The sequence below is a fragment of the Manis javanica genome, chromosome 10, assembly GCF_040802235.1.
Source record: "Manis javanica isolate MJ-LG chromosome 10, MJ_LKY, whole genome shotgun sequence".
In the NCBI taxonomy this organism is placed as follows: Eukaryota; Metazoa; Chordata; class Mammalia; order Pholidota; family Manidae; genus Manis; species Manis javanica.
Genome location: NC_133165.1, coordinates 11,959,120 through 11,983,655, shown reverse-complemented (window position 1 = coordinate 11,983,655; position 24,536 = coordinate 11,959,120). Strand labels below are relative to the sequence as shown.

The 24,536-nt window shown below is 35.2% G+C and overlaps 1 long non-coding RNA gene across 1 annotated transcript in view; it reads left to right on the top strand.

Moving 5' to 3' along the window:
• Positions 1-24,536, top strand: part of LOC140843979 (uncharacterized) — a 75,427-nt gene that overhangs the window by 16,066 nt on the left and 34,825 nt on the right. Inside the window, exons 3-4 of the long non-coding RNA XR_012121980.1 lie at positions 5,103-5,218; positions 7,833-7,908. This is a non-coding gene — a long non-coding RNA (uncharacterized lncRNA). The remainder of the gene's footprint in view (positions 1-5,102; positions 5,219-7,832; positions 7,909-24,536) is intronic.

Here is a 24,536-nt window from a genome sequence, read left to right as displayed (position 1 = left end):
TTGCAGTACATGAACACAAAGTATCTTTTCATTTATTTATGGCTCCTCCATTTCTTTCAATGTCTTATAGTTTTCAGTGCACAAGAACTTTCACCTCCTTGGTTTAATTCATTCCTAAGCATTTTATTCTTTTTGATGCTATTGCAAATGGGATTTTTCCTTAATTTCTTTTATGGATAATTTGTTACTGTATATAAATGCAACTGGTTTTTGCATAGTGATTTTGTATCCTGCAACTTTACTGAAGTAGTTGATTAGTTTTGATTTTTTTTGATAGATAACTTCTTCCTTTCCTATTTGGATGCCTTTTATTTCTTTTTCTTGCTTATTGGCTCTCATCTGAACTTCCAGTACTATATTGAATAGGAGTGGTAAGAGAGGGTATCTTTGTTTCATTCCCGAGCTTAGAGGAAAAGCTTTCAGCTTTTTACCATTGAAAATGATGTTAACTATTAGTTTGTCATAGATGATCTTTATTATGTTGTGGTACATTCCTTCTGTAAATAATTTGTGAGAGATTTTATCATGAATGGGTATACAATTTTGTCAGATCCTTTTCTGCATCTATTGAGATGATCATATTATTTTAATCCTTCATTCTGTTAATGTAGTGTATCATCTACATTGATGGATTTTGAAACATCCTTTGTCACAGGGATAAATCACAGTTGATTATGGGATATGATCTTTTTACTGTGCTGCTGTATTCAGTTTGTTGGTATTTTGTTGAAGATTTTTGCACCTATGTTCATCAGGGATATTGGTCTGAACAAAGCTGAAAAAAATAAATATGTACATTTCTATACACCAAAACAACATAAAAAATACAAATCAATGAAAAATAAAGATTGGATTATTAGTACAATGACAAGAAACCATTTGCATTCTCATTGACTTAATCAGTGAATATGAATTGAGAATCTAGCTTGCGCAAAGCAGTCTTCTAAATTCTAGATTTCAAAAGGCTAAGAACAAACATTTAGACAATAAGTGGACTGTGAATCTGGGAACAAAAGGAAAAACAAATGGTAGTGTCAATAGTAAAATAATTATTTGTTTTGGTTTTCAAGTCTAACATGCTCTGCAGCAAGATATATGTTGTTTCATATCCAAGTCTATAAAGTCAAAATGCAGATTTAAAACATAATACCTACCTAAAATATCAGTCAAATCTATGCTTTAAAAAAAAACCCTTGTCTTTGAATAGTAAAGATTCATTTCATTGAACAAAATTGATGAGAATAAAATGTCCCTATGCATTTTAACTTAGAATATTGTTGTTTCTATAATATGCTCAATGCACATTTGAAATGTCTATTATATTGAGTTATCAATGAATCTTACATTATCTTTGAATTTTAATATCAAAAGTTATCTCTAATTACTTTAGAAATAACTGAATTCAAAGGTGCAATTTACAGAAAGCTGTATACTGTTCAGATAACATGTACATATAACAATAAACTTTATTCCCTGTTTTGTGGTAAAGGTTGAGTACATTTTTCTTTTCATCCTGAGGACATTACAATACTACATGGCAAAATTGGGTAGGTAAGTCCATAAATACATAAATATAGTCATAGAATAATAAGCAATACCCTTTACTCTGAAAAGAATGGTCATTTCACAGAATAATAATAAAGTAACTTGAGCTCTGTAAATAATTGGATACACTTAATAGTTAGTTGGTTTGTGGTTTGAAAAAGGTTGGCTGGGGCAACCAATAGGAATAATTAGCTATAGCATCAAAAGTAGCATTTTTATTTTGTGGTACTTTGTCTTCCTAAAAAATGATTGATGTAAATATACTGCATTTAAAGTGATAGTGCAAAAGTATGTCAACCTCAATATATTTATTTAGTAAAAATGTGTTACTGTATAATACTATTAGTTAAAAGGAAAAGTACAATGTACCTTTCAATATATCACACCTTTAAAAATTACAGTTCCAGCAGAAAACTCTTTTCTGCTTCACAGAAATAGTCCTTAAAATCAGGGACTTAATGGGAAGTGAGCTAAATAAATAGATTTGATAAGGCATTTTACCATTTTCTTTAAAAAATTACTCAAAAATTAAAAAATTATTTTTGTAGTTAAAAATTGATTAGAAAAATCACTAATTTGCATAAAAACTGGCTCCTTATCATACCAGCTGCTGAAAAATTTGTGAAACAAGTTTCATGTTGGCAAGCAGAAATGCAGGCTGTTTTCAATGTAAAAATATCTGCAGACATGAAAGATGTTCCATACAATTAGAGAAGAAATACAAACCCAAATATCTGAGGATTTCTCTGGTGGATGATTTTCATTCTCAGTGAAGATAGGAAGTTATAAGGAAAGGTTACCTGACAAAAGTAGACATCCTGCAACCAAATTGACATATTCTCAGATGAAATTAATATAGATAAGGGCACAGCATCATAGAAGCTGAATAAAATTAAATGCTACCAGATGTTGATGAGCATTTAACCCTTTTCATAATAGAGTGGAATCAGTGGTTTCAGATTTTGTCTTTATATTCTTTAATTCTAGAAAGTTAAGAATTTTGAAACACCTCCATGTAGTTTCACTTGAATTATTCCCACTAGATAGTAAAATAGCCAAAGATTAAAATACCTTTTAAAACTTCTCTGATTTTTTTTCTCTTTGCTTCCAAATTTTGAAAGGCCATAAATAAATAAACCCTCAAAGATGCTGCTAAAATAATTCTGTGGTTTGTATAATATTGCTATCCATTCTATGGAGACTGCTAAAGGCATTTGTTTTAGAACAAAAAATTGTAAAATTATCCAATAAACTCAGATTTTGAAAGAGCAGATGCTTCAAAGGTATTTTTAAACTGAACTTGTGTTACATGAAGTTCTACAAAAATGTATCACTAATCATTTTGTCCTATGTCCTAAATACCTCCACACTGTCATTTATAGTTACTAATATTGTGCTTGTTTTTTTAACCAGAAAAACATTGGTTTCAATCACATGGAAATTCAAATATTAACTTAAAGGCACATGTTTGCTTCATTTATATAGGCAAAGTATTGTTATTCCAATAATGCAAGTGAGGTTCTGTGCTTCTCTATTGATTAGACATTTTATGTCCATGTATTTTCTGCATAATTCCTTATCTCCTTCAATTTCCTGCATTAGTTACTCTCACTAAAATTATGAACTTCAGATTAAAATAACACAAAAAAATTAGGGTAACCTAATTAAATGAATTCTACCCTTATAAATTCAAATCATAATTTGTGTTGAATATTTTTAACTTTAGGACAAAGTGCCTTCCCCCTGATCAAGGTTGAAATGCATATTGCCCTCTATAGAACGTAAGAGCAGAGTACATATTTTCCATTTTTTGTCAGATTTGGGAGGTATATTATTTGGTTTGTCTTACTATGTAGGTTAAATTATAGAGGTTATTGGACATTTCTGTTCATGTAGTTCTAAAGATTAACATAACTCTAAGAACTGTAAAAACTAAAGGTAATTTATTGCATTAATTTTCATGACTTTATGAAAAGAACAATATCCAGTCATACTGTGTTAATTGTTCCCAAGAATATCTCATTAACTTAAATTCACATCTCTTCCATGGGGCAAATCTAGACTTAAACTAATATTTTACTCTTTCCTTCTTTTTCTCACTAATATTTCACTCTTTCTTTTCTCATGTTTCTCTTTCACTGGTAGTATCTCTTGATTTCTATTTGCATCAAGAATAATACAAAGAATATCCTCTCATCATAATGTTATAGCATTATAATTGATGAAAGCGTTAAGTGAATTTACTTTTGTAATTAAACTATTTTATTAAAATAATTATGACTATTGTCCTAAAACATATCCTTAGATATCACATAGTTTTTAGTCACAGAAGACTTAATAAACGAGATAACTAAACAAAATTGGAAATTTTCAGAATGCTTTCTCAAATCTTCATTTAAGAAACTTAATCCAAGAATATTTATTGAGTAGTTTGTACAGAAAAAACAGGGAGATGCATAAAATTTGCTCCTTAACCTCAAGCAAATCACCATCCACATGTGAGATACAACAAATATACTTGAAAGAAACAATACATGCAATGTTTTGAGAGAGTGTTTTAGCATTAGAAGACCATTTTAAGACTGTCATCTCTACCTGAGTTCCTTTAAGAACAAATTAAACAAATTGAACCAAATCAAAATATTGATAAATCTTCAAAATACATACAGAAACTGACTACCTCTGTTTCCTCTCCTTCCACCACTCACGTGAACCACCATCTGTATCCCACCTATGTTACTCCGACAGCCTTAGCCTAACTGGTCGACCTAATTCTGCCTTGTCCCTCTACACTTCATTTCTAGGAGCTGCCAGAACAATACTTTGAAAATAGAAGTCATATTTTGTCACTTCCATGCTTAAAAAGCTGCAGTTGCTTTCCATTTCATTCCAGGTACAATCATGTCCCATAAAATGACCTTCCAGGTCCTCCACGCTCTGCCCTCCAGTCCTGCATAACCCGCCCAAGTGTATGTGCAGTTCTCCCGTGCTCGTCCCCTTTGCTCCCTCAGCTCCTGCTCTGTTGGCTTCCTTCCGGTTCTCCACCCTTAGTAGAAACTTTGCAGCAGCTGTTCCCTCTGCTGGAACACTCTCACTCCAAATATCTGCAGGTCACATGTCCGCATCTCCAACTCTTTTCTTGTGTCTTTGGCCATCCTCTTTTAAATTGCATCTCAGGGCTCACTCTTCAGCCACGGCCCTCTCAGTACTACCTACCCTATACTAATTAGTGTTTTCTTATAGCACCTGTTGTGGTCTACTAAACTATAATTATTTGGTTATTTGTTATGTTTAGAGATTTTTGTTTTAAAACTCATGAAACTAATTCTTTGTATTGCCTGCTAATATATCTCAAGCACACAGAGCAATACAGGATTCACAGTGGGCACTTAATAAGAATTGTGTGGGGTCAATAAACAAGTGACTATATGAACAAATAGCAAATACTAGGGTTTTTTTTTCCCTTTTAAGAAGGTCAATTTCTATTAAATTGGAGCTACCTATATTGTGTTTGGTTTTTTTTTTTTAATTTTAATTTTTCTTTCATTTCCAACCAGAGTTCTTGCTAGAAAGACTGAAATACTCTCAATGCATATAGAAGGAACAAGAAATAATAGAAAAATTATTAACAAGCATCTCTTCACTATTATTGATCAACTATATAAGTTCAAAGGTAAAGTCTAATTATTTTGCTATTGACTATTCAAAAGGGAACATCTCTTGTGATGAGACATTAGAGAACTTATTAGTCTGATCTGCCAACAGGCAGAGCAAAGTCTGAGTTTTAGGCCATTTTCAGCAGGGAGATACCTTATGTAAGTTTATAGAAAGGACCAACTGAATAGCTTTCCCGTTGGTGAAAACAGGCTTTTGAATAATGTTTTGTTCCTATTCTCCTTTTATTGGTGCTGGCACTTTTTCCCCCAGTGTGGACATACATCATGGATATATGCTTAAGAGTATAAACTTCATTGTGTGAAACTCATCCCTATGTTAACTAAAGCTTTGCTTTTTTTCTTTTCTACCAGAAAAAGCATATCAGAATGCATGTAAATAATTTTATGTCTAATCTCATTTGTTTTCATACAAATATTTATACATTTAAAAACATTCTTTGCCTACTTACAAATACAAGATGGGGGTAGAGAACAGATAAAAGAGCAACAGAGAGTCTTGACGTGGAGTAAAGAATCACTACTTGGTCAAATTATGTGGATGCTTTTCAGAAGAATAGAGAGAGGTGTTGGGTTCAACTGCTACATCCTGGCAGCTGACTAGAACTTTCGTTGATTCATTGGTTCATTCGTGCATCTGTTCAACAGCTATTGAATCCCACGACAGTATATTGCAAAACACTGCAAATATAAGACATGGTCCTTACAATAGGAAAAAGTCATTGACTAACAGGAGAGGTAGAGATAAAAATAAAATTAGAGTACAATATACTAATTTCCCAAGGCAGCCAAATGTAAGCAAAAATTCCACAGAATAAATAGAACGAAAATTTCTACCCTCTGAAGCTGAAGGGCCAGATTTACTGAAATTCAGCACACAGGTACATTAATCAGTGTAGTAGTACTAAACAGCATATGAATTCTGTGATTTTGTTTCCTTTGCTATGCTGCTATCATGATCTCTAAAATCTCATGCATTTGCCCTGTAATTTTCACCTCAACCACTACCCAATTCCAAAATTAAGTTCCACATATTCTGTGTCCTTGTGTTCTAAATCCAGCTGCTGGAATCATTTTATGATCACATTCCCAACAGTATTACTGCCTGTTTTAATTATTACCCTGGTTTAATGGGACACTGAGTATGACAGATATTTGTAAATAGTATTAAAAGGAGAAGCTAACAACATAAGATGTTATATATCTGAGCAATACAATAATGAAAAAGTTGCATTATAAAATCTGACTTTTTATCAACCTTAAAGTCAGTATTGGAAAATGCACATATGTTTTCATATATCCAGCATAGTTCTGTGCATACATTGTTGCAAATACATAGATGCCATTCTGGTAGGAGTATGTGTTGTCCATTAGATATAAACCCCTGTAAATGATGTTTAGTGAAAGCAAATTAAGTGATTGATCACTACCTAGAGGCAGGGCATAGGGGGAAAATACTGCTACAAATTTCTTGCCAAGTCCAGATCCCCCAAAAAGGATGGATTTATTAATAATACTACCTAGTGCTTTTTGCCACAATTATCTGTAGCCAAGCTCTCCAAGCATATTTAAATGACCAATTGTTGGCAGCCTAATCCAGGTTTGTGCTTTTTTAGCAGCCAGTGTGTTGTGTCTATAAACAGATTCTGGGCATAATCAGAAGAATTAGAAACACAGTGGAAGTGTAATATCCTTCCTTATACTACCTCAAAAAATTGTACAAATATAGTTATAATTTTCATTTTGAAAATTAGGCCACCACTCTAATAACTTGAATTAAAAGCCTATTGCTCTAGATGTTAGTGTTTATAAAATACTTTGCATAATAAAAAAATGCACACTGATCATATATAAAACCAAATGAAATAGTTTTATCCATACAGTGATTTTCCATATTTCTATCATCCATATTCTATCACATTACATTTGAAGTGAGACATAAACTGGAGCCATATTGTTGACATACTGTGTCAGATTGTGCTAATGCTTTTTTATTTTATAATATCTTTCAGTTTTAATTAAGCTATAGCCCAACTCAACAAATGAATTTCAAAATACAAATATGCTTCCAGACAAATTTGTACAAGCTAAAAAAGTTTAAACAAATTTTAGGAATGGTTGGGTAGAATTAATTTAATCACTATTTCCTATTATAAAGCCCTTGTATGAAACAAAATTAAGATTTCTAAATGAATTGATGTGTTCATTCTTACTGAAGTATGGTTTACTTTCATCTAAGACATGCCTCCTCAGCTTAGTGTATGCTTGATATTATAAAACAATCCTTTATAGAAATAGAAATGAATTCCTTAATTTATCTATAAAACTTATATTTAGTCATTGCCTTCTATATGCCATACATCAAATTTTTAAGAAGTGCAATATATACTGAGTGTCTGATTATTTTTTCGCTGGCCAGCATAAATTCCTTTGAGAGAAATGTCCATTTTTTACATCATGGGATTCTGGTGAAGTTGGCCATTAAGAAGCCCTACCTCCTCCACTACGGAAGTGAGCACATGATCCAGGCCAACAACAGAAAGATTTCATTCCTCTAGCCAATTGGTGTCCTTTTAGCATTTGGTGTAAGTACCTCTCTCTCTCTCTCTCTAGGAATGTAAGCTTCATAGATGTAAACGTGGAGTGTTTTAGCTGAGAGAAGCTGCCTGGGAATGAAGTCTACACAGAGGTAAGTTTAGACAAGATGTGCAAGAAGTAGTTATGCTCACTTGAGAATCATCAGAGGAATCACAGAAAATTGGAGCCTAATCTCAAACAATGGACGGGACACCAACAGTACGAGAGAGATGAGAGTGACAGACAGCTCAGGCCTGGGGAAGCAGAGATGCATTTGGAGGGGTAACTCTCTTCTTCCTTCCCTCCCTTCCTCTCTTCTCCATCCCTCTCATCTCTCCCTTCCTTTATTCCTACTTTAAGCATTTTGTGGACAACTATAAAGCATAATAGATATTGAGAATAAAAAATAGTAATAGAGTCCCTGTCCTGTAGGTACGTTCTGGTCAAAGTGCCATACCTTCATATTTGTTTGATGGAAATGAAATGATTTATGCAAATAATTTCTCTCTGTCCCTTTTAGAATTCAGATAATAGGGCAATTCTAGAAATAGAAATGTATATATTTTTAAAAGAATACTTTTGTGTACTTTTAAAAGATGGTTTTAAATCCTTGAGATATGTTGAAAACATACATTATTAACTGCCCTAAGTCCATATAAAATATGAAAATTTAGATAAGAATCAGAAGATAAATGAGTTGTCTTTACATGAAATATGTAAATGTCTTGGAAACTGTATAATACAATTGATAAATATTAAAGCCTTTCTGACTACCGCTGTGCTATATGATACGCATCTTGTAAATAATGGTTTCAGAACTTTATTTAAAAACTGCATTGCTGGTCATGTTTCATATGTCTTAAATAATTATCAGGTGAAACTTGTGGGTACAAAATCAAATAGACATTTCATTTCCAAAAGTGGTTAACTTGATGAAGAAAGGACAGAAGGATAATAAATATAATTATTTATATTTTTCAATTTGTTTTAATAATTCTAAGAAATAAATCTCTTCTTTAAAATAAGACTTCTTCAAAAAAGTGGAATCTTTCTTTTATATTGCCAACTATGAAACTGCTTGTGTTTTATAGCCAGAAAATATTGCCGACAGATAACAAAAAAATGTTAATTTCATAACTCTTTAAGATTGTCATTAAGATTTAGATAGCCAAAGTTATTTCTTTTCAATATGCTATGGTTTTTTTCCCAATTTGATATTGAGCTACAACCAAAAGTATTTTTTATTATAAACTATGCTCTTAAATATGTATTTAATAACTTCTGCCTCTATTAAAATTGCAAAAATTTCTACATAAATTACTCTAATTGTTTAAATTACCTAAATTAAATGAGGACAGTAAAATGAAAAGTTTGTAATTATTCATTTCATTTAACACAGAATTTGCACAGTACTATTCTACCAGATGTCTGCTTCACACTTTATATTGTTTAGGTATTTCGGTAATGGAATTTTTGTCAAGTTTGAACTGGGTTATTTTCTATAAAAATATAGGATAAAAATCATGTTTGATTACAACAGAAATAGGCATTATTCCAGTGTTCAATGCTGTGCACATAATTTTACATATATAAGCAGTTCCCAGATTAAAAACACAAGCTTTTCCAAATACTTATGAGAAGATACCATTCCAGAAAGGGAAAATGGTGGCGCCTTTCCTAGATTATCTCATAAATGTTTATTTGGCCAAAAGTCATGTCCTAGAACATTAATACTATATTAAGGCTACTCAGAGAACATAAGATAAAAACATGAAAATCTGAGAACAATGCAGTTGAATTGAACAAAATGTAGTAGGAATTTTTAATGAGAAAGAAATGAAAAGCATTTTATTTGAATTTTATATTCAAATATTTCTCTGGGCAAATGCATACTATTAAATCAAGGATTTTTTTTAAGCAATATTACCCTATTGGACATTGTGATTACTGATAATTATCTGTAACTTTCTTTCCAAAATATTAGCCCAGTGGTTTGTAAGATTGATCTCAGCTTTAGTTAGGTGCTATGAATAGTCTAAGCCAATCATTCTCAAAGCTGGAGGCACATTAAGAGGAGCAGGAAGGTTTCTTTAAACTACTGATGCTATAGTCTCACTTCCATAGCCTCTGATTAGTGCTTTTTGCTTTTCGGGTCATTTTACTATGCAGCCTTAACTGAGAGTCGCTGGTCCAAGTTAATCACAATATTACATGTGTCTGTCCAGTGAGGGTTTTAGGAATCAGTATTGGTTCAGATCTGGTAACGATTTAAAGGTCCTGGTCAGATTGTTGTCTTTGTTCTCTTTGGGCAAATTAAAACACGTAGATGCCCACAGACAGGTGAAAGCTATAATGCGTTGCCCATGGCTGATACCTAGTGACTGTCATAAAACCTGTGTAAAATGTAACAAAATGGCTCTAGTTACATTTTAAGAAAACTCGTCTGAAATTAACATTTTAGATGCAAATGACATGGCTTATTGGAGCCATAAGTCTGGAGCCAGAATCTGGAAACTGTGAGTACAGGAGAGCTTCTGATAAGGAAATATACAGCAAGTTCTCAAATCCCTGCCCCACTCCGGGTTTGGTAGGAAGCCAGGAAAGCTAAGAGGCTAAGAGAGCCAAGGAAGCAAAGTTTCTGTTAAGGGTTCCAGAATATAAAGGAATCACAAGGTGCTTGGGTGCTTGAGATTGAAACAATGTAACAATGTATCCACCGCACCACCACCCCCCATTAGTTTGTAATACGGTGTCCGGGCAACCTTACAGAAATGGATTAAAATATAACTAGCATCCTGAATACACCTATAGTGACCTAAAAGCTCCTACTGCAACAGTTTCTGGGTGCTGACCCCCACCCCACCTTAGCTTTGTAGTAAATGTGTAAAAGGCATGACCCTGCTTTACTCCGGGCTCAGACCTTTGGAGATCACTCTCCTCTGAGCCCACCGGAGTAAAATAAACCTCCACCTTCCAAGACCTCCGAGTGCCGCTTGATTCTTCTGTCAGTGATCCAGTCCAGGTTTTCCAGTTTTCCGTAACACTTCAGGGTGAGGATGTGACTTTGTAGGCCCAGCCTCAGGACTTCCTAATACCTGAAAGAACAGACAGTACTACTGCCCCCAGTGACTGGAAAAACTAGCAAACATCACTAATCACATATCCCAGCTGGTGTCCCTGGTGGTTACAGGCATTCTTGTGCTCTGAATTTACACGCCTGGCATGTGATGTGAAAGAAATGCTTACCCAGGCCATGATCTTTTGCATCCTAGGGAGAGGAAAAGGAATAGGGTGGAGTTTAAGACACATCTTAGTTAGATGCGTGACTACCTAGAGCAGTCCTAATTTGAGATGAGAGGTTATAAATTTTAAGGTTTCTCCCCAGTGTTTCATGAATTGAGCTTTTCCAGGGAGCTACAAAATTGACCTTTCCAGACAGGTCATAGAATGAGTATTCTCAGCGGATGAGGATTTTTGAGATGCTCCAAACCTAGTCTCCCCACTTGCAGTTTGTAAGGCTGTTGGTTTTAAGAGCTGTAATAACTGAGAGGTTGCTTGTTTTCAAGGCTGCCATGGAGCTGGAAGAGGCAATTTGTCTTCCTGTTTGATTGTATTTCCTATTTCTCTTTGTCTTTTCAGGTCTATTTTGATGGTTCCACCCTCCCCTTGTCATGTCATGTCTATCAGTTAGGGTTAGGGTTAGTTTTCTTCTGGTTTTTTTTTTCTCACTTTCTAATTGTTGAATACTTCAAAATATTCACTTAAAACAGCTTGGTTTTCTTCTATATAAATGTTCAAATGATCATGCATATATCCAATTTTACTCCACAAGAAAAGTTAAGGCAAACTAGATACCATTTTAAGGATGAAAGTAAAATAACACTCTAGGCATTTGATCATTCCCTTTACAATATTTATTATCTCATTGTCAGTTGCTAATTGATTAACTCCACACTTGACACATACATTTTACTCTTTCTTACGCTCCTAAAATCTAATGGGTGATTTATAATTCAGGTAAATCTGTGGTACATTCACTGAGATTCAGGCTTATTTGGAAGATGGTTTTTATTTACATTATACCACAGTAATAAGTAACTTCAACAGACATTGACCCTTTATGTCAAACACATGCTGCGGACTCCAGTGAGTCTCAATTTCATAGCTGCACTAAGAAGGGTTTTTTTGACTTGAGCTTAATTTTGTTATTGACACAAGTCTGGATTGTAGGCCTTAAAAGGACAGGGATAGTGCCTGTTCTTAAATTCTTTTCTATTTTTAAATTAGGATAAGAACAGTTAACATGAGATCCACCCTCTTAAGAAACTTAGGTTCACAATACAGTACTGCAATGTACAAAAATGCCATGCCACAGATGTCTGAAATTTATTCATCTTATATAACTGAAAGTTTATTATCTTTGACAGCAGCTCCCCATTCTTTTTTTTTTTATCTATAGTTTGACTATTCCAGATCCCTTATGTAAATGGAATCATGCAGATTTGTCCTACTGTGACTGGTTTATTTCACTCAGCATTATGTCCTCCAGGGTCATTCATGTTGCTGCATATGGCAGGATTTTCTTCTTTTTTAGGATGAGTGCCTCTTTCCCTCAGTCTAAAGTTTCTTTTATTTAACATGGTGTCTGGCATGCAAAATACATTCTGTAAATACTTGTTGAATAAATTAATTTATGCTAGATTAAATATGAATAGCAAAATCCACACTACTACTTCTATGAGTCATTGTTCACTTCTTACCCACTAATTAGCTAACTGTACATATAGTCATTATCCAACTCCAAATTGCCTTAACCTTTTCTCCTAATCTGAGACTCTCATGCATCTCTAAAATGTTATGATCATAAACCACAAATATTCTGTGGATATAGCAGTAGCTCACATGCACACCCCACTTACTATCTGTAGACCCTTAACTTGACATGAGTGAACTCTATTCTCCATATCAGGATTGAATATTCTTGACATGTTCATTTAATAGATAATGAAACTGAAATACCTAGACACTAGTTATATACCCAACATCATACAGCTAGTAAACAGTGCAGCTGGGAATTTTAATTTAGCCTGGCAGGCTCCAGACGGTGTATTCTAATAGCATTCTAGCCACTTTCATGCTGCCTTGCTATTATGCTATTATTAAAACTATGATTTACTTTCAGTCACCATAACTCCCATTGGTGTAAAAAGGAGCTTTCCTTTAAGAGATACTATAAATATAAATAACTGATGTTTATATTTAAAGTTGATTGTCTGAAAAGTTAATGACTATATATTAAAGTTATTATTTTCCTTCTACAAATTTGGAACCAAGCTCAGACTCAAATTTTAGATTTGCCTCATATCAAGTATTCTCTTTTCAGTAAGTTACTTATTTTTACCTCTTTAAACACATCTTTCTTCATCTGTGACATAGCTCACTTTCAGGGCTGCTGTAAAGTTAAATAAGACAAACAAAACTATTTTAAAGTATTAGCACAGTGTGTGAAATATGGCAGTCTTTCAATAAATATAAGTAGTACTAATACCTCCTTAGAACTTCATCAACAGGGATTGGTTTTACAACACTAGGTAGGGGGGAAGTGATCCCCAGCATGATATAATATCCATTCCCATATGAATTATAATGTAATTACTCTTTTTGAAATGTTTGTTCCAGATAGCCTCCCATATTTAGTTAAGGTTCGTGGTTCACTCTCCTGAAACCTGTTGTTAAATCTCATGGTTAAACAAATGGGTAGCATAAAATGATTACCTATTGCTTTATTATTTAACTGAAGTGATATACTTTTATTTCAAGGGAAATGAATAAAAGCCTCTAAATTCGTCTTAAAATGTAAAATACGTACATGAATGCATAATGTTGGGTGGATCATTACATTGGCTCTTTAAAATTACGTATGCATCAATAGTGCACTTCTAGTTTTATTTCCATTAATAATCTTATTTAATGTCAGATTTCTTTAGATCCTTAAATCAAGAAAAAGGATATAAAAAGCTCTTAATTCCATTTTATACTCCAAAAAATGTCAACAGAAAAAGCTGTGTTGTGCAGGAAAATAATACATTTTTAGCTAGTTCAATTATGAATGTACAGTTTGAGGATTAGCCTGTGGGTACAGGAAACAACATGTTCAAGAGATCTCCTTTTCAGAATAATAAAATACCTAGAGTATTATGAGGCTTAATTGAATAAAACTTCACCATATACACACATTTATAAGCTTACATCTCTTGACAAGTTAAAACTTCATCAAGAATTCAACATCAAATAAAAATTAATTTCTACCAGCAGTGTTTTAGGAGACTCTAATCCAGACGTGATGATATTACTCACACCTACATTCTTTGTCCAAGTCTCAATGGCCCGTAAACTAATTTTAAAATGTGTTTCTGTTTTCTTCATTCCCCTTGAAGAAATTATAAATTACTGGTACCACATTCTCAAGAAATTGTTTTCCAAAGGACAAGACTTAAAATTCTATTCTCCTAGAAACTAAAGGATGCAAGATGTAAAACATGTGCATAAGTAGCTACAAAATACTTTTAGCGCTTCATAACTTAGCAGTAGGAATGTAAAAATAAATATATCCGCAATATTGAAATTTTTTTTCATTTATATACATTTAGTACCTGTGTTAAGTCTCCTTGAACAAAGCATGGCTTATGGCTTAGACAGCCATTAAACACAGTTCTGTATCTAGTATGTGAAGTGCATATTACTTTCTTATTAATCAAAATTAAGGATAGTACAGACTAAAGCAGAGTTTATTTATTATAGATAGTGATTTAAAAACAAGGGGATTTTACTCAATGATATAATTATTTTTTAATTTAATTTTATTATTTTTGTAATGACATAATTATTATTTTGGTGTCAGTTTGATATTAATATATGCATACTGTGTCATCCAGACTATGCACAAGACAGGTAATTTTAAAATATATTACGGTGTTCACACCGAAGTGTTTTTCTCCCTTCTACTCCGTTTTGAATGTGTATTATCAGCCTGAGATGAAATGAGAGAATAGAGTTTTTGTGACTTGTCTTACTTGTCAAATGATTTACAGGAGATTTTAGGTCTACAGCATTTAAAATTCCAGTTGAATAGTAAACAGCAGAAGGAATTTCCCAAGGAAGATGGAAAAGAATGAACATCTGCATCAGAGATGCAAATGTGGTAAAAGCAAGCTGTGAAAAATGTTCTCTTGCCTTTTTCTTTTTCTTCTTTTCCACTTTAGAACCTACTCAAAAATACCACTTTTGCTCTGTTTTTTTGTTTTTAGGGAGAACTTATTTGACTACTTACATCCCTTAACCTCTCAGTTCTTCCATTTTCTCATCTGCAAAATAAGTTTGTAGGATTAGAATGTGTGACCCACAAACTCTGGGGAATGTGAACCAATATCTGCCTCAAAAATTCTCACTCACAGGGATGGAGTGAGCCTCTGAATTTGCTTTTTCAACAAGCCCCTAGAGAATTTGGGAGCAAGTAGTCTGCAGACCCCACTGTGAGACCCTGAAAATATGACAAGTTCTCCCTACGGTTCATCCCACCTTTCATAAGACCCCAAGATGTTGTTTCTTTTAGATTCCATAAAAGAATGCAAACTGGTTTTTATGGCTTACAAAGGTGAACTACAAGTATTTTCAAAGCTATTGAACTGTTTCAATTCATCCATTCAGTTTTTTAATACCCATGTGGAAGCCATTCTACAAGTCAATGGAATATCGTAAGAGAAATATATCTTCGCAGAGTGATTATAGGCAGTTTATGGAACACTCAATTGAATATTACAGAACTATACAGGAAAGCTATTATGCTCTCAAAGCAAGCAGACTTTTTTAAAAAGGTGCTGATCTCTTAATAGCTTCATTATAATAGAAATAAAATTGATATATAGCTTGTCATTTTCATTTTAAATTTCAGTTTGTGTTGAAGCATTAAGAGGAATTGAAATTACAAAGGTTCAGAGCTTAAATATACCCTAGAGATTATTAGGCACATTTCTGTTTCCTGTAGGGTGTCATCAGCCCTATTATACCAACAATCATGACGTGTTCATGTTTGCATTCTCATTGCATAGTGCCTGGCTCATTGAAGACATTCAAAAAAATTCAGTAGTGAATGAGTGAATAAATGAATGGAATAAAATTAATGAAACCCATCACTTAAGTACTTGCAGAAAAGGTAAGTAAGACAACTAACATCACTCATTTGGTAAGTGGCAGATTTAGGTTTAGACTTCATTCAGATCTTCTGAATCCTAAAAGAGACCTTTAAACACTTGTGCTGGGCTTCTACAGACAAAGAGCTCTTAAGTCTTCAAAAAGAAGTGTTGAAAGCTGCTTCTCCTCTTCATTCATCTCTACTCCAACCTTAGGCTACACAACATGAAGCACTTGGAGTAATGACGTTTTATATAAGAAATCTTGCTCTTTAGATCCTGCATAATTGAAAACCCCAATAATTCCAGATGATTCTTTCTTTCTTTCTGACATAACAGGGCTTTTGGTTTATCAACTAATGCAACCCCAACATGTGGCCATAACATAAACTCAGTGACCTCTGAAATCTTGTGATTCTTTTTTTTTTTTAGCTTTTTCCTTCTTTTTTCTTTTATTTTTCCTTTTATTTATTTATTTATTTACTTTTATTTTGGTATCATTAATATACAATCACATGAGCAACATTGTGGTTACTGGATTCCCTGCATTATCAAGTCTCCACCACATACCCCATTACAGTCACTGTCCATCAGCGTAGTAAGATGCTATAGAGTCACTACTTGTCTTCTCTGTGCTATACTGCCTTCCTTGTGTCCCCCACCCACGTTATGCGTGCAAAGTGTAATGCCCCATATTCCCTTCTCCCTCCCTACCCACCCACCCCAGCCACTTTCCTTTTTAGTAACTATTAGTCCATTCTTGGGTTCTGTGTGTCTGCGGCTGTTTTGTACCTTCAGTTTTTGTTTTGTTCTTATGCTCCACACATGAGTGAAATCATTTGGTACTTGTCTTTCTCCTCCTGGCATATTTCACTGAGGATAAAACTCTAGCTCCATCCACGTTGTTGCAAATGGTAGGATTTGTTTTCTTCTTATGGCTGAATAATATTCCATTGTGTATATGTACCACATCCTCTTTATCCATTCATCTACTGAAGGACACTTAGGTTGCTTCCATTTCTTGGTTACTGTAAATAGTGCTGTGATAAACATAGGAGTGCATATGCCCTTCTGAAATTGGGATCCTGCATTCTTAAGGTAAATCCCTAGGAGTGGAATTCCTAGGTAAAATGGTATTTCTATTTTGAGTTTTTTGAGGAACCTGCATACATGGTTGAACTAGTTTACATTCCCACCAGCAGTGTAGGAGGGTTCCCCTTTCTCCACATCCTCACCAGCATTTGTTGTTTCTAGTCTTTTCTATGGTGGCCATCCTAACTGGTGTGAGGTGATATATCATTGTGGTTTTAATTTGCATTTCCCTGATAATTACCAATGGGGAGCATCTTTTCATGTGTCTGTTGGCCATCTGAATTTCTTCTTTGGAGAAGTGTCTGCTCATATCCTCCACACATTTTTTAATTGGGTTATTTGCTTTTTGGGTCTTAAGGCATGTGAGTTCTTTATATATTTTGGATGTTAACCCCTTGTCGGATATGTCATTTACAAATATATTCTCCCATACTGTAGGATGCCTTTTTGTTCTGTTGATGGTGTCCTTTGCTGCACAGAAGCCTTGTAGCATGATGTAGTCCCATTTGTTCATTTTTGTTTCTGTTTTCGCTGACCAACGAGAAGCGTTCAGGAAAAAGTTGCTCATGTTTATATTCAAGAGATTTTTGCCTATGTTTTCTTCTAAGGGTTTTATGGTTTCATGACTTATGTTCACGTCTTTGACTCATTTTGAGTTTACTTTTGTGCATGGGGTTAGACAATAATCCAGTTTCATTCCCTTGCATGTAGCTGTCCAGTTTTGCCAACAGCAGTTGTTGAAGAGGCTGTCATTTCCCCATTGTATGTTCCTGGCTCCTTTATCATATATTAATGGTTGGGTTTATATCAGGACTCTCTAGTCTGTTCCATTGGCCTATGGGTCTGTTCTTGTGCCAGTACCAAATTGTTTTGATTACTGTGGCTTTGTAGTAGAGCTTGAAGTTGGGGAGCATAATGCCCCCAGCTTTATTCTTCCTTCTCAGGATTGCTTTGGCTATTCGGGGTCTTTTGTGGTTCCATATGAATTTTAGAACTATGTGCTCTAGTTCATTGAAGAATGCTGTTGGTATTTTGATAGGGATTCTATTGAATCTGTAGATTGCTTTAGGCAGGATGGCCATTTTGACAATATTAATTCTTCCTATCCATGAGCACACGATGTGTTTCCATTTATTGGTATCTTCTTTAATTTTTCTCTTGAATGTCTTATAGTTTTGAGAGTATAGGTCTTTCACTTCCTTGGTTAGGTTTATTCCTAGGTATTTTATTTTTTTTGATGCAGTTGTGAATTGAATTGTTTACCTGATTTCTCTTTCTGCTAGTTCATTGTTAGTGTATAGGAGTGCCACAGATTTCCATGTATTAATTTTGTATCCTGCAACTTAGCTCAATTAAGATATTAGATCTAGTAGTTTTGGAGTGGATTCTTTAGGGTTTTTTATGTACAATATCATGTCATCTGCAACCAGTGACAGTTTAACTTCTTCCTTGCCAGTCTGGATGCCTTTTATTTCTTTGTGTTGTCTGATTGCTGTGGCTGGGACCTCCAGTACTATGTTGAATAGAAGTAGGGAGAGTGGGCATCCTTGTCCTGTTCCCAATCTTAAAAGAAAATCTTTCAGCTTCTCACTGTTAAGTATAATGTTGGCTGTGGGTTTGTCATGTATGGCCATTATTATGTTGAGGTACTTGCCCTCTATATCCATTTTGTTAAGAGTTTTTATCATGAATGGATGTTGAATTTGGTCGAATGCATCTATGGAGATGATCAGATGGTTTTTGTCCTTCTTTTTGTTGATGTGGTGGATAATGTTGATGGATTTTTTTAATGTTGCACTATCCTTGAATCCCTGGAATAAATGCTACTTGATCATGATGAATGATCTTTTTGATGTATTTTTGAATTTGGTTTGCTAATATTTTGTTGAGTATATTTACATCTATGTTCATCAGGGATATTGCTCTGTAATTTTCTTTTTTTGTGGTGTCTTTGTCTGATTTTGGTATTAGAGTGATGCTGGCCTCATAGAATGAGTTTGGGAGTATTCCCTCCTCTTCTACTTTTTGGAAAACTTTAAGGAGGATGGGTATTAGGTTTTCACTAAATGTTTGATAAAATTCAGCAGTGAAACCATCTTATCCAGGGGTTTGTCCTTGGGTAGTTTTTTGATTACCAATTCAATTTCCTTGCTGGTAATTGGTCGATTCAGATTTTCTGTTTCTTTCTGGGTCAGCCTTGGAAGGTTATGTTTTTCTAGAAAGTTGTCTATTTCTTCTAGGTTATCCAGTTTGCTAGCATATAATTTTTCATAGTGTTCTCTAATAATTCTTTGTATTTCTGTGATGTCCATAATGATTTTTTCTTTCTTATTTCTGATTCTGTTTATGTGTGTAGACTCTTTTTTTCTTGATAAGTCTGGCTAGTGGTTTATCTATTTTGTGTATTTTCTTGAAGAACCAGCTCCTGCTTTCATTGATTCTTTCTATTCTTTTATTCTTCTTGATTTTGTTTATTTCTGTTCTAACCTTTATTATGTCCCTCCTTCTATTGACTTTGGGCCTCATTTGTTCTTATTTTTCTAGTTTCATTAATTGTGAATTTAGACTGTTCATATGGGATTGTTCTTCTTTCCAGAGGTAGGTTTGTATTGCAGTATACTTCCCTCTTATCATGGCTTTTGCTGCTTCCCACAGATTTTGTGGTGTTGAATTATTATTGTCATTTGTCTCCATATATTGCTTGATCTCTGTTTTTATTTGGTCATTAATCCATTGATTATGTAGGAACATGTTATGAAGCCTCCATGTGTTTGTGGGATTTTTTGTTTTCTTTGTGTAATTTATTTTTAGTTTTATACCTTTGTAATCTGAGAAGCTGGTTGGTATAATTTCAATCTTTTTGAGTTTACTGAGGCTCTTTTTGTGGCCTAGTATATGGTCTATTATTCAAAATGTTCCATGTGTATCTTTCTGCTTTTGGATGGAGTATTCTATAGATGTCTGTTAGGTCCATCTGTTCTGATGGGTTGTTGAGTGCCTCTGTGTCCTTACTTATTTTCTGTCTGGTTGATCTGTCCTTTGTAGTGAGGGGTATGCTGAAGTCTTCTAAAATGAATGCACTGCATTCTATTACCCCCTTTAATTCTGTTAGTGTTTGTTTCACATATGTAGGTGATCCTGTGTTGGATGCATAGATATTTAGAATAGTCATATCCTTTTCTTAGACTGACCCTTTTATCATTATATAATGTCCTTCCTTGTCTCTTGTGACTTTCTTTGTTTTGAAGTCTATTTTGTCTGATACAAGTACTGCAACACCTGGTTTTTTCTCCCCATTAGTTGCATGAAATAACTTTTTCCATCCCTTTACTTTCAGTCTGTGTATGTCTTGGGTTTGGAGTGAGTCTCTTGTAGGCAGCATATAGCTAGTCTTGTTTTTTTATCCATTCAGTGACTCTTTGTCCTCTTATTGGTGCATTCAGACCATTTACATTTAGGGTGATTATCAGTAGGTATGTACTTATTGCTATTGCAGGCTTTAGATTCGTGGTTACCAAATGTTCAAGGATAATTCCCTTACTATCTAACAATCTAATTTAACTCACTTAGTTATGCTATTACAATACAATAGTATGCTATTACAAACACAACCTAAAGGTTCTTTTGTTTCTTTTTTCTTTTCTCCTTTTTCTTCCTCCTCCATTCTTTATATATTAGGTAACATATTCTGTACTCTTAGTTTTTCACTTGATTGAGTTTGGGGTAGTTGATTTGGTTTTGCATCTGCTTAGTTATTAATTGTTTTACTTTGTTGTGGTTTTATCTCCCCTGGTGACAGCTATTTAGCCTTAGGAATACTTCCGTCTATAGCAGTAGCTCCAAAATGCACTGTAGAGGTGGTTTGTGGGAGATAAATTCTCTCAGCTTTTGCTTATCCAAAAATTGCTTTAGTTTTCCTTCAAATTAAATGATAATCTTCCCAGGTAGAGTAATCTTAGCTCAAGGCCCTTCTGCTTCATGGTATTCAATACATCATGCCACTACCTTCTGGCCTGTAAGGTTTCAATTAAGAAGTCTGATGATAGCTTGATGGGTTTTCCTTTGTATGTCATCTTTTTTCTCTCTCTAGCTGCTTTTAATAGTCTCTCCTTATCCTTGATCTTTGCCATTTTTATTATTATATTTGTTGGTGTTGCTTCCTTTGATCCCTTGTGTTGGGAGATCTGTGCACTTCCATGGCCTGACAGACTATTGCCTTTCCCAGATTGGGGAGGTTTTCAGCAATTTACCGTCTCTTCTACAACATCTAATCTGCTTTTAAATCCCTCCCTTGTAAGTTTAATTTCAGATATGGAATTTCTTAATGATTGAATCTCCATCCTAAATTCGTCCCTGAGTTCTTGAATATTTTTCTGTACCTCTATGAGCATGTTTATGATTTTTATTTTGAACTCTGTTTCAGGAAGATTGGTAAATTCAGTTTTCATTTCAATCTTTTTCTGGTGTTTGTGAGATTTTTTGTTTGAACCAGGATCCTTTGATGTTTCATATTTGTATGTGGCGCCCTGTAGTGCCCAGAAGTTCTAGTCTCTGGAGCTGCTCAGCCCCTGGAGTTATGTTGGGGTTCTCAGGGGAGTGGTGCTGGTGCCTGGGTGGAGGAAAGAGCTGTTTCCTGCTTCTGGCTGCAGTGCTTGTCTCCACTGTCAGAACCAGTGGGCCCGTACACAGGTCTAAACCTCTGTGCTTTGCATCTGTAGCTGCTGCAGGCAGGGCTTCCCTCTGGCTCGCCTGACGCCAGGGCAGGGACTGCCGGTTTGCGAGCTTGTGATGGCACACCAGGAGGAAGGTGCAGCAGGCTGTGTATCATGTTGGGGGCCTCACAGCTGAGTAGCTAACCGGGGGGGATAGAGCCCCTGGAGCTCTTGAAAGTTCCCATCTTGCTGGGCAGAGAGTGCCCAGACAACCTTGTCCATCTATCCCTTGTCTCGCGCAGCAAGCTCCATGCAAACCCCACCCCTGCAAAAGCCCTCTAGCTGTTAGGAAGCCTGTCATACTGCCCTCCTTTCCTTTGTCCCAGAGTGGCCAGATGTGGATCCCTATCCTCCACAAATGGCTGGAATCTCAGTGTCTCCAGTTATTCCACCAGTCTTAGCTTTCCAACCCCACTGATCTCCAGAGCACCATGCAATGTAGGTTTGTGCCCCCAAAGCAGATCTCCAGGGCTGGGTGTTCAGCAGTCCTAGGCTTCCACCCCCTCCCTGCTCCATTTCTCTTCCTCCCACTGGTGAGCTGGCAGGGGAGCGCATCTGTCGCACCAGATCAAGGCTTTGGTACGTTACCCTGTTTCGTGAGGTCTGCTCTGTTCTCCAGGTGTATGCAGTCTGGTGCAATCTTCTTTCCTGTTGCTCTTTTGGGATTAGTTGTATTAACTGTATTTTTGTAATATATGTGTTTTTCGGAGGAATTCTCTGTCTCACCTCTCATGACTCGTGCCACTATCTTGAATCTTAACCCTAAAATCATGTGATTCTTAAGAGTTCTTTTTATTTGTGGCATTTGCATGATAAAGTGAGACAAGGTCTTTTTTATCACACCAGCTCAAATTTGTGTGATTCAAATCTGCAGAAAATGCAACCAGAGTATCGTCATTGTAAGTATGCCACAGATTCTCAAAACAAATGGGTATCTTAGCTATCTCTTGTCACTCTACTAGTTTTATTTTACTTTTTATTATTTTTTTATTGAAGTGTAGTTGATATACAGTATTATATTGGTTTCAAGTCTATAACACAGTGGTTCAAAAATACATTATTAAATCCTCACCCCAAATAGTGCAGTTACTATCTGTCAACACAGGAAGATGTTATAGAACCATTGACTATATTCTCCATGTCGCACTTCAATCACTGTGACCAAATTGTACTAAGTTTGAGATTTTTGTGCCTTTTTGTTACCCTCCCTCACCCCACCCACCTGTTCAACTCCTCACCCATTGTAACCACCAATCACTTCTCAGTGTCTATTATTCTAGTGCTGTTTTGTTCATTTTATTTTGTTTTTAGATTCCACAAATAAATGAAATCATATTGTAACAAAGTCTTATTTGATAGCAACAATGTAACTTGAGTGAATACTTTGGTGATGAATTTAGTCATTTGACCCTGAGAAAAGGAGATATTGTAGTCTATTTTGAGATACTTTATATAGGGGATGTGATCTTTCATATGATATACTTTAGGTGGAGGAGATACCATATGTGAGGTAAAAAAGTCGAAAGCCAGTTTGAAATGTAATGCATAAGACCTTAGGAGAGGTAGACTGATTTGTTTGAAAAAGAAACAAATTCAACATTCGAAAGGAGGCAAGATTTAGAGAACACTTACTGTTTCAGTTATCTATTACTGTGTAACAACTACCCCAAAGTACAGTGGCATAAAATGACCGTTTTGTTGTATCTCAGCTTCTGTGCGTTGGTTGGGCCCAGATTTGCAGTTTCCTAACTGGTCTTGCTTGGACTCATCACACAGTTCAGTCCGGTGTTGGCTCTGGCCGGCCATCTGGCTCTTCATTCCTTTTCCTTGCGTCCTCTGTCCGTCCAGCAGGTCTACACTCTTCATGTGGGGACCAGTGGCCCTGAGAGAAAGAAGAGGAAGTTGCAAGGCAAGCTTATTAAGTTCTGAGGTTCATAAATCCTAGAGTATTCTTTCCTTCACTTTCTGGTCAAAGTGGTGACAAGCCCAGCCCAGACATAGCCATCACCTCCTGATGGGAGGAGCAGCGTGAAGGAGAAGAGATGAGTGGAATTGTTTTGTGCCATCCTTGCAAACTAGCTGCTGCACTCATTGTCCTTCTAGCTAAATATTGGTATATCCAGATAATTGATGGTTGTGATCTCTGGGGATAGTTGTTGAATGCTTACTGAAAGTATTTCTGTGATTTTTTTTAAATGGGCTATTGCAACTCTCCCTGGCCCACTTATATGGTGAAACAATACTATCCTGTTTCTTTTAAGAAAAATATAGAAGAACATTCACTGGTTGTGTGGAGAAGACAAAGAAGGAAAGTTAAGAATCCTATTATCATCCACATAACAAACCCCGACCCTTGCGAATCTTGCTTGATCCCACAGTGGAAGATTCTTCTGGGTACAGCCATTCTTCCTCTCTGAACTGACATGCCAGACAGAGATGTGATGTGAAAGGAAAGCCTACCCAGGTCATGATCTTTTTCATCCTTGGGAGAGTTAGAGGATAGCGTAGAGATGAAGACATAATCCATCTTAAATGGAAGACCAACCAAAACAGCCCTAATTTGTGATGGGAAGTTATATACTTTAAGAATTCTCCCCCATTTCCAAGCAGTTCTTGTTAGATCAAAACTACTCTAAATGATCTCTAACTCCTCTAAATGATCAAGGCTGTGCCATTAGAAAGTGAATATCTTTGTATCTACCTATATGTCTTTCATAGGTTTACTTCTTCCTGAGATCAGTTTGGAG